We start from the raw sequence: 10,594 nt of genomic DNA, 5'->3' as shown, positions 1-10,594 counted from the left end.
TTTGTCAAGTTTTCTTCCGTATTTGAGTTCATAGCAAAGTAGTCACTTGCCTAATGTCCCTACCATGTTTAAATGCCCCAGTTGAATGACTTTTTAGTACGGATAGCTTGAAGAACATTAAAACTGACTACAGGAACAGTTTAAAGTCAGAAAGTTTAGTTGGTTTGCTACACACCCAAGGTATGAAGTCAGCTGACAAACTGGGATTAAGGGATCGAGCTAAATTGTTGCAGTTGGCAAGGGCTCATGAAGAGTTCAGCTACAGATGCTGAAGCACATGAACTAATTACTAGTCGAATTAGCTCTCATGAATAAGTCGATAGTCGTGCACAGTTTATGTCATTTTTAGCATGTGATAAGCATTGGGAAATCTTCACTGTATCCCTGTAATGTTAAACATCACTGTAATTTAACATACCGTACTGCTTTTTGCTGTGAGACTTTGCCCACTAATACAACAAAGTTATGTAGAATGGTTTTTGCTAGTGTTGTTGTTTAAACCGCTTAACTTTTGCTTTTTGTTTCAGAACGTGAAACTGTTTGAATGTAATAATGATTTAGGGAACTTTGATGTAATCTAGGAATTTTTAGACGTAGCTTTGGGGACTTTCAGGTTTTCATTTATCAGAGCACTGCCCAAATGAATGATCATCATGAAACTCAGGTAAGGTTTATTGCATTTGACTCTAATCTATTCTTCAGGGTAAACTATTTAATACTTTTTACGGCAATTACGTGACCTGTTTATTGGTTTTGAAGTAACATTTTTAGAAGTAGCCTACTCGATTTTTTCAAAAAGTGGTATCTTCACTTTCAAGTGGCATAAAAATGACTATTATGTCAACGAGAAGTTTTTTATCAGGATTCGAATGTTGCTACTATCACCGCATTATGTATATACCACAAGTTTTTTGCAGATTGTTTTATGAAGTAGATTGCGCAGCATCGGATGCAACCTAATTAGTACCACCATGAACAATTCGTACCGTCAGTTCGTACCTTGAAAAGATCGAAAAAAAAATTAAAAAAAGCCGAAGTCGCTGATCACAGTTTCTGCAAATATTTTAAAATTTTTTCGCAAACAAACAAAAACTCTTAGGATCATTTAAAGAAATTTTTAAATGTTTGCGGAAACTTTGATCAACCCTAATCCCGAACCCTTTTTAAAATGTTTGCGGAAACTCTAATCAAGCCTAACCCTTTTAAAACGGTAGGCCTACCTCTAAATACCCATTGTCAGGCATAGTAGGCTTTTTGGGGGTTTGTGGAGCATTTTCAGGGGTTGTCAGGTATTGTGGAGTAGGCTAACTACTTTCAGGCATTGTTGGGAATTTCCAGGCATTGTCGATCATTATCAGTGGTTGACGGGTTTGTTAGGCATTATAGCATTTTCAGGGGTTGTCAGGCATTGTAGAGTAGCTACTTTCAGGCATTGTCGGTAATTTCAAGGCATTGTCTAGGATTTGTCTAATGCCTGACAATGGGTATTTAGAGGTACCCCTTTTTAAATGTTTGCGGAAACTGCGAGTGCGATCGGCGACTTCAGCAAGCTCTTAGGATCATTACCAGAAATTTTAAAATGTTTGCGGAAACTGTGGAAAAATGGAAACTGCGATCAGCAACTTCGGCTTTGTTCTATTTTTTTTTCACTCGATCTTTTCAGTTTGTTTGTTTGCGGAAACACCCTAAACCTTAACCCTTTTAAAATGTTTGCGGAAATTGCGTTCAGCGACTTCGGCAAACTCTTAGAATCATTACCGGAAACTTTAAAATGTTTGCATTACCGGAAATTTTAAAATGTTTGCATTACCGGAAATTTTAAAATGTTTGCGGAAAAACGGAAACTGCGATCGGCAATGTTCTATTTTTTTCTCTCGATCTTTTCAGTTTGTTTGTTTGCGGATACCCGATGCCTAGCTAATCGATATCTAATCCTTTTAAAATGTTTGCGGAAACTACGATCAGCGACTACAATCAGCGACTGCTTTTTTAATTTTTTCTCTTGATCTTTTCAAGGTAACTGAGGGTACGAATTGTTCATTAGGGTGGAGTGAAAAATAAAAAAAATTGAATTTCAAAAAGTGGTCTTGATATATGGCCCCAAATATCAAATGAAATACTTCTATCATAATTTTGGGTTCTTGCACCCTCTAGTGGCCGTGCAATTTCACCAAACGAGCTGAAAATAGCTAATTTTGCCATATCTTGATAACTGCTTAAACTAGATATAGTCAAGTGGGGTAATTACCGGACATTTTGTGAAAACGTTGTAATATTTTGTACAGGGACTCAAGCTATTTATATGTAAAGTATCTTGATTGCAAGGGTTGGCCTTCATCTTTACATTACAAATTAACCTGATTCTCTACCATGTGTATTTTAGCAGAAATCACAAATTTTCTTTGTCCGATAATTACCCCATCAAATGAGGGAATTATTGGACAGGGTAGGGGTAATTGCTGGACACTGTCCAGTATTTACCCCTTATGTAAAAAAGTACTAGGAAGTTATTATTATTTAAATTCATTGACCTTTCTGAAGTGAAATTAGATGTCATGTGGTTTTATGTTTTGTTTATCTATTGCAATAAGTGAAATTTTGTTTAAAATACAAGCATAAGGTTCTATCTACTATGCATTAGGGTGCGTCGTGTGCCCTCAAAAATTAAAAAAATGGTTAAAAACAAAATTATTTTTTTGTGGGTGAGGCTTGACTAAAAAAGCAAAATTACAAATTTTCAAAGAATTTGGTCAGGGTTTAGGTGCTCCACATCCCAATCGACGTAATCCCCTTGTTTGTTTGACAATAGGGTGAAGTGAAAAAACTGTTTTTTTTTAAATTAAAAAAGGGATTTATACCCCTGACAAATTGGCAAAAACAATAGCAAAACTAGTTTCAGGGAGTGCACCCCCTATTGGTCATGCTATGTTCTGGGCAGTGGCGTAGCCAGGAATTGTGAAAAGGGGCGTCTTCGCCAAAGGCGACACCCAGTGGCGGGGGGTCTGGCGGAATTCCTCCAGAAAATTTTGAAAAATTACTTTGGATTTGGTACATTCTGAGAGCATTTTCAATGGGTATAAATAGTCCTGTAAAATGATGCTGTCCGGTGGCATACCAAAAGGATAAGATCATGTTTTCTTGGGCATTTTTCGGTAATAAAGCTAAGTCTATGTTTTCTTGTTGCTAATTCCTGGCTGAGATATTTCAATGTTTGGTATTAGACCATTATTGGCAAAACTCGCTCTTTTAATGCAGTTTTATTTAAAATTAGGCAAACTTTGTTTTAGAGTCATAGAGACTGAAAGCATCATTCTCAATTTATCGTGACGTCACACATGTGCTAAAGAGGGGGTTGTAACCTCCAAAAACCCCCCTTGCCTATGCCACTGGTTCTGGGCATAGTTAAAAAGCTAGCTATTAAAAATACGCTATTCAAAATAAGTCTGCAGAGTGCAGAGGCAACATTTCGTGAGCTATCATTCAGTGTTTCTAATGAAATTACAACCTTCAAGTGTCCAATAATTACCTCAGAACCGAGAAATTGTTATGGGGTAAATATTGGACACATTTTGTGGAAAAGTGGATACAGCTGCTGCTCACACTCTGGCATATTTAGAAGGTTCCATGCTTTTCTAGTTAGTATTGCCAGTTTGAAAATCCAAATACCTAGTAATGTTGCCTATATTAAAAAATTACTTTTTTCAATTAGCTTCAAATTAATGCAAAATTTGACACCATACATTCCAAGTCTTGCCAAAAAAATGTAAAGTCATATAAAATAAGAGTTGCAACTGATTCGTTTAGTTCAAAGCTTTGTCTAAATAGATGACTAACTTGCAAGGTCACATTGCACACAGGAAAAAAGTAAGCAGGGTGTCCACTAATTACCCCGTCATTTTAACTGTCCAGTAATTACCCCACTTGACTTTAGTTTTTGGCTTAAATGCTGCAGAAGTAACATGTTTCTATCTTATTTCCAAAGAACTTTCTCTTAAAAATGTACAGAAAAAAGTTACAAGCAAATTACTGATTTTTTAAAGTAAAATCAAGCACTGATGCAGTGGATGCGATGTCAAAAGTGTACATATAATGATTGATCTTATGACTGTGAAACATACCCCATCAAGTAGAACTACTTTTAAAAACTTACTCAAACAAATGAAGTCCTCTTCTAGTATAAATACACTTGATCTTAGCAATCAAAGAATCAATAAAACAGTCTAGTTTCAAAGTGGACTTCGAGTAACCCACTATTTTTATGGCTGATTTACACTGTCACAGTTCGGCTTCAATGAGGCAGAATATAGTTTTGTTTTAGAAATTCTTAAATAAACTGAATTCATTGTGTGCATATTTAATTTGTATTTCAAATGTCATATTGGAGTCAAAACGCTTAGTGTGAATCAGTCCTTCACATTCTTACAGACATGCTGTTGTATGGTTTGTATCACACAACTCCATATTGAAAACATGGAGTTTGTGCAGTATTAGTCTGCACAAACATTAAAATCGTGTTTGGTATTGAAGAATTTCGTCAGCTTTCGGGACTTTAGTTTTTGTCTGATAGTGATGAGTCCATCTCTACGTTTTAATCCAAATACATGAGCAGATGCTTGATATCTTTGAGGTTTAAGTTGACAACTTGGTGAAAATATTTAGCCTTGATGTTAATAACTGGAATTTGGAACAATCTGATGTTGGTATCAATGTTACTGTTTGGAGGTTTGGGTTCATTTACATACCCACCTTCAAAGTTGTCAATTGGAATGTGGTATTGTGCATTTGATTTACGCATATCTGTGATCTTGTTTATTGCAAGTCTTCAGAGGTTACACTGCAGTTGGTTGGATAATTCAGCTAAAAACAAAAACGGAAATAATTGTAACGAACACTTCATAGGTGTCATGAAAACAGGGTGGGCAAAACATATTTTGTTAAAATAAAGCCCACCCGGCCCACCCTATTTCGACACCCATGTACGCTGGTAGCCTGGTACGCACCGCGACTGTTTGATGGGACTGCTTTCTATGCTGTTTTAACGATCTCGGCTTATGCATTTCAACATCCATCTGTTCTATTGCAGTTCAAACAACTGTGTCGTATCTAGGAGGAAAAAGCCTATACGACACGGTTAATCGATTGATGCCTCAGGTGATGTTAAACGAAGTCGCAAGTTACGTCTCGCGGACCGGGAAGGGGAAAATACATTAAGTGGAGAGAAAAAGTTTTCTTTTGATTCCATGCAAAACTTAAAGAACATGGTCGTAGGTAAGTGTTTGTTTAAGTTTTGTATTCACCTCTTGTTGGTATGATATCGTCTCCAGAAAGAATACTTACTGTTCATGATTAATTTTCAATGAAATAACAACCTTGGATATATCATAAGTTTTGCAGCATCTGAAGTTTACCTTTTTCGTAATCTTTTTTGTCAATTTGCTGTTTACTATCCCTGATTAATGCCTCAGTCTAGATCTAGTTGAAAAACACCTGCTGTTTACTCGTGTGCAGTAAAAAAGATGAGATTAGAAAGTTGATCTGGCCGATTTCGCAGGGAAGGGTGGCCTTCTCTGCGAAAAGGTCAGGAAGGCCGACCTTCCTGGGTTCGGCGGCTATGCTTATGGTGATGTCCTCGCTTTTATTTTTATTACAGCTCTCCTGATGATCGTGCCACGCACGTGAAACAGACTGTAGACTCTGTAGAGCAACGTTCTTAACCTTTTCTGACCCGTTACCCCACTTTAAGCAATTAAGCATGTTGGGCATCTTAAATCTATTATTTGTCTATTAAATCCCATAACCTTGTCCATTTGCCCTGCAAGCAGTTCAAGGCGTTTATGTCAGAGAAAAAGTCGCACAAATAAGCAACCTTCGACAAGAACACGTTGTTCTGCATCTTCTCGTGAAGACTTCCAAACAGCAGCATAAAATTAATTCCATTCGTACCAATTTTATTAGTCTTTGGCAATCAATTGAATGGAATAGCCAAAGCCAAACCCAACAATGATTTAAGTTTGATTAAAAATTGGTAATAATTTGCACTGTCCTGCTCATTGCCCTCTGGAAGACCTCAAACTTCCCCAGATTGAGTAATTACCCACAGGTTAAGAGCCGCTGGCCACTGCTGTAGATGATTGTGTAAAAATAAAAATCGATGTAACATTATTTGTTTACAAAACTGCTTTACTTATAGATGTTGTCCAGAGCAATACGAAATCATGCACTCTACAAGAAATCGACCACAAACTGGGCGACTGGTTTAAGACGTGGGAAGACCGCGATGGGGGCCGGCTTGAACGTCTTGCTACAAAAAGTACTGCGGGTATGTTCATTTGTTCTCGCCGTCACTGACAAATCGTTACTATTCTCTCAATAAGGGCAATAAAAGCATTTTTATTTACTTAACCAGCGATTAGTTTATTGCTGGAGCAGAACTTCAAGAAATATACACACATTTTAAGACTTGACTTCGAAGATCTATCAAACGATAACAATAATAATTTGCACTGGTTAGAGAAGGCAAACCGCATTAACACGATTAACGAATGTGCATTAATGTTAGAGGTTGATAGAACATAACGGTATACCCATTCCGGCATCCAGGCCGGATAGCGACTGTCAAAACAGCGACTGTCATAATGGCGACTTCATAATAGCGACGTAATGAAGTGAGCGACTGTCAAAACAGCGACTGTCATAATGGCGACTGCATTAAAACAGCGACTGTTATGATAGCGACTTAACACTTTAAACCGAACCAAACCGAACCCAGCTACTACAAGGCAGAGACCTGACTCAGCGAATGAAAAGATACGTGACAATGAACACACGAATCACTGTTGTACAGCAAAATCGAGGCCAGTATGATCTGCGGCAGTTCCTTCGAGCCCTTGCTCACAATTTAGAAATAAACGTGGCTTGATTTTTATTGCAAGACTTTTGGTTGTTTTAAAGTCCCTTTTGGTTTCAATCTTTTTCTAGACCCTGAATTTTATTGCAAGGCTTGACGACTTTCTGTTGTTTGGCTTGACTAGCCTATTTCTTTTTAAATCATGTGACTTCTATGGATAGTCCAAATAAAATGTTGTTTTAAAGTCCCTTTTGGTTTCAATCTTTCACTACGCAGTGTTTGCCTATTTGTGCGTGCATACGTCTGTAGAGAGGTGTGGGGGATGGAAGGTATGTGTGGAGGGGTGAAAGAGTGCGTGTGCGCGTAAGCCTTGGATTTAATAAAAGAAGTGAGGTCGCTGTTGTGGCAGTCGCTGTTTTTCATGAATCGCTGTCGTGTAGTCGCTCTATTGACAGTCGCTGTTTTAAATGAATCGCTGTCGTGTAGGCGCTCTATTGACAGTCGCTGTTTTAAATGAATCGCTGTCGTGTAGTCGCTCTATTGACAGTCGCTGTTCTGACAGTCGCTATTTGGAACCCGAGCCACCCATTCCCCACCCCATCGTATAGGCTACGAATTACAGAATTAAAACATACTGAGGAATGTTAGGATGTATTAAAAAAATGCTTGTTATTGTAACATAACCGGTGTTGCATACACATATCCATGGGATATGTAGCAATTAGAGTCTGTTCTTTCACGGTGCTGTAAACACGACCTAATTTGCACTGTACAGTATATTTTCTTTCATCCCTGCTTTCTTTACAAATGTTGCATATTGTTTTATAGGTACTTGCGTTTGAGCCGCCACAGATCACGTTGTTACATCCAGGCGCAGTCTTCTGATGAGGCATGAAGTACCTCAGTCCACTGTGTTTTTAGACTTTTATGCATGTCTTGTCGTAGCTGTGAATTGTGCATGGGTGGTGCATTTTACCATTCGAATAAATGTATTTTTCAACAACTTTACGTTTGTTTACATCATTGACTTAAATTTGCTCAGTATAAGAAGATGGTCATCGTATTGGCATATTGGATCATCAGGACAGTGTCAACTTGAAATTGCAGGTTAAGTTTAACCAACGTTGCTCAACTACAACGATTAGTGCAAAATATGTATGGCCAACTGCGACGCAAAGTGCGTTTGGCCAGCGTAGGTACCAACGATGAACTACGTTGGCAGTAGAGTTGGGATTACGTAGGCCCAAAGATTTTAAAATAAGTCGGCTCAACTGCGACGAATGGTGCAAAATACGTTGGGCCATCGTAGGGTACCAACGATGAACTACGTTGGGTGCAGAGTTGGGATAACGTTGGTCCAAACATTTTAAAGAAGTTGTCCCAACTGCGATGAATGGTGCAAAATACGTTGGGCCATCGTAGGGTACCAACGATGAACTACGTTGGGTGCAGAGTTGGGATAACGTTGGTCCAAACATTTTAAAGAAGTTGTCCCAACTGCGATGAATGGTGCAAAATACGTTGGGCCATCGTAGGGTACCAACGATGAACTACGTTGGGTGCAGAGTTGGGACAACGTTGGCCCAAACATTTTGAAGAAGTTGTCCCAACTGCGACGAATGGTGCAAGATACGTTGGGTCAACTTCGGCCACAACGTAGTGCCAACGGAGGAGCATTATTTTACCAACTGTCACACTACGTTGGGCCGAAGTACAATGTTTGCTGGGAATGTTGTGATTAATTTTTTTACATTATTTTACATACAGCCAATGCCCTTCACGCTGTGAAACAGTTAGGATTAACGAGACATGGGCCAAATTAATTAGGCTGCTTTCATCCAGCTGGTGGGAAAATGTTTCACAATAGAATATGAAATATTTCAGAGGATGTGCTGAGAAATGCCTGATGTTTTTCAATTTATAACCTTCATTCGCTCAAAATTTCAGCTCAATACAGGTGAATAAAAGTTAGGAAAAGTCGGTAAATCTCGTAGTTGCAGCCTCAGTGGTTTTAGAGATACAACTGTTGATACAAAAAAGTTGAATTGATAGCCCCTCCCCCCCAACCTTCAAAGGGTTTGCATTGAGTCAACAGATCTATGCCTGGTTTACGTCAGCTCCGGGGATCAGTGAAATACGGTATAAGGTTGTCATCTTCAGTGCAACAAGACCATTGACTGATTGGTTTAGTGAGGATTCGTAGTCCCATTGCTTTCATTTTGAGTGATCATACTGATTTATAATTTATTCCTACAAGACGCTACGTAATGAAAAAATATATAACTAAGGCTGGAAGACATTGCGTCATGTCTTTTCAATTCAAAATGAAGTTTAAAATTTATTCTTTTGTTCATAGTCGTAATCCTCCTTCAAAGCGGTATATTACAAAGAACAATTTTCGATAAGGGAGGCATCAAGAATATGTCGACATGACTTTTAAGGTTTACGTCAGCTTCGGAGATCAGTAAAATATAAGGTTCTCATTATCGTGACTGTAAGCCGCGGGAAATTTTTTGTCTTGCACCAGTGGCGTAGCCAAGGGAGGGGGGTTCGGGGGTTTCAACCTTTCAAATTGAACTTACGAATGTTAATACATTGTTTACAAGAAAAGTTGTAGCCTATGATGTAGTTTCTTGTCAAACTGTGCAAGGATGATAGCCATCTGCAACTGCTGAGATCGCTTGTTCGATCTAGATTAACATCTAAACAGCTATTCGTTATAGCCTACAAAACTTGAATGTATCAGAAATAGCCTAAAGTAACTTCATTGTCTCAAAGCTTTTTGTTTGACACTCATTAAGATGTATGACCCCTATGACGTTACATTTTCTAAACTTTGGGTTGACTTCAGAGCATAAAAGTTAGTGACTTACCAGAATAAGATCGTTTTTTGAATCAACCAAGGAGAAAATTGATAAATAATAAAACTGTAATAATCTCGCAAAAAAAGCAATCAACCTATGTCTCTAAAACAAAGTTTGCCTAATTTTAAACGAAACTGCATTAAAAGAGCGAGTTTTGCCAGTACCAAACATTCAAATATCTCAGTCTGGAATTAGCAACAAGAAAATATAGAGACTTAGCTTTATTGTCGAAAAATGGCGAAGAAAACATGATCTTATCCTTTTTCTTATGCCACCGGACAGCACCATTTTACAGAAATATTCATACCCACAATTTTGTTGAAAATGCTCTCAGAATGCACCAAACTGAAAGTGATTTTTCAAAAATTTCTGGGGGAGGCCCCCAGACCCCCCGCCGCTAAGTGTCGCCTTCGGCGAACACGCCATCGGGCTTCGCCCGCCGGCTGTCAACACCCCCCCTTTCAAAATTTTTGACTATGCTACTGTCTTGCACTGTCAATATTTTAACCCCCCAATGTTGAAGGTCTGGCGGCGCCACTGTCAACAAGTATGCGAAACTACCAGGAATAACCTATCAAGGCTTTGTTAGTCCGAGAATGAAGCTTACTCTCGATATTTTGTTTTGTGACCACACTCCTGCATAGTTTATAACAGATCGTTAACACCTTTTGTGTTTGGTCTTCAGTTGTGTTTATATGTAGCTCAGTGCAGATTTCAGCCATTTATTGTTAACATTTCACGAATATTTGTTGTTTTTGTTTAGATGAATTAGTTATTTTCGTGACGAGGGCAGAGAGTTTGCCAAAAACGTTTGAATTCATGTAGTTATGTTTGAATTTATGTATTTATTTTATGTATTGTTTTTTAATTATGCAATTCAATC

At 38.2% G+C, this 10,594-nt stretch overlaps 1 long non-coding RNA gene across 1 annotated transcript; it reads left to right on the top strand.

Moving 5' to 3' along the window:
- The first annotated feature begins 207 nt into the window (after positions 1 to 207).
- LOC145774673 (uncharacterized) lies at positions 208 to 7,855 on the top strand. The gene is made up of 4 exons (XR_014290036.1): positions 208 to 664; positions 5,084 to 5,268; positions 6,191 to 6,319; positions 7,676 to 7,855. It is a non-coding gene; the product is annotated as an uncharacterized LOC145774673 (long non-coding RNA).
- The last annotated feature ends 2,739 nt before the right edge of the window (positions 7,856 to 10,594 follow it).

Source organism: Aplidium turbinatum, chromosome 1, assembly GCF_918807975.1.
Source record: "Aplidium turbinatum chromosome 1, kaAplTurb1.1, whole genome shotgun sequence".
In the NCBI taxonomy this organism is placed as follows: domain Eukaryota; kingdom Metazoa; phylum Chordata; class Ascidiacea; order Aplousobranchia; family Polyclinidae; genus Aplidium; species Aplidium turbinatum.
Note: the sequence above shows the minus strand (reverse complement) of the source record. Positions and strands in the feature narration are given on the sequence as shown.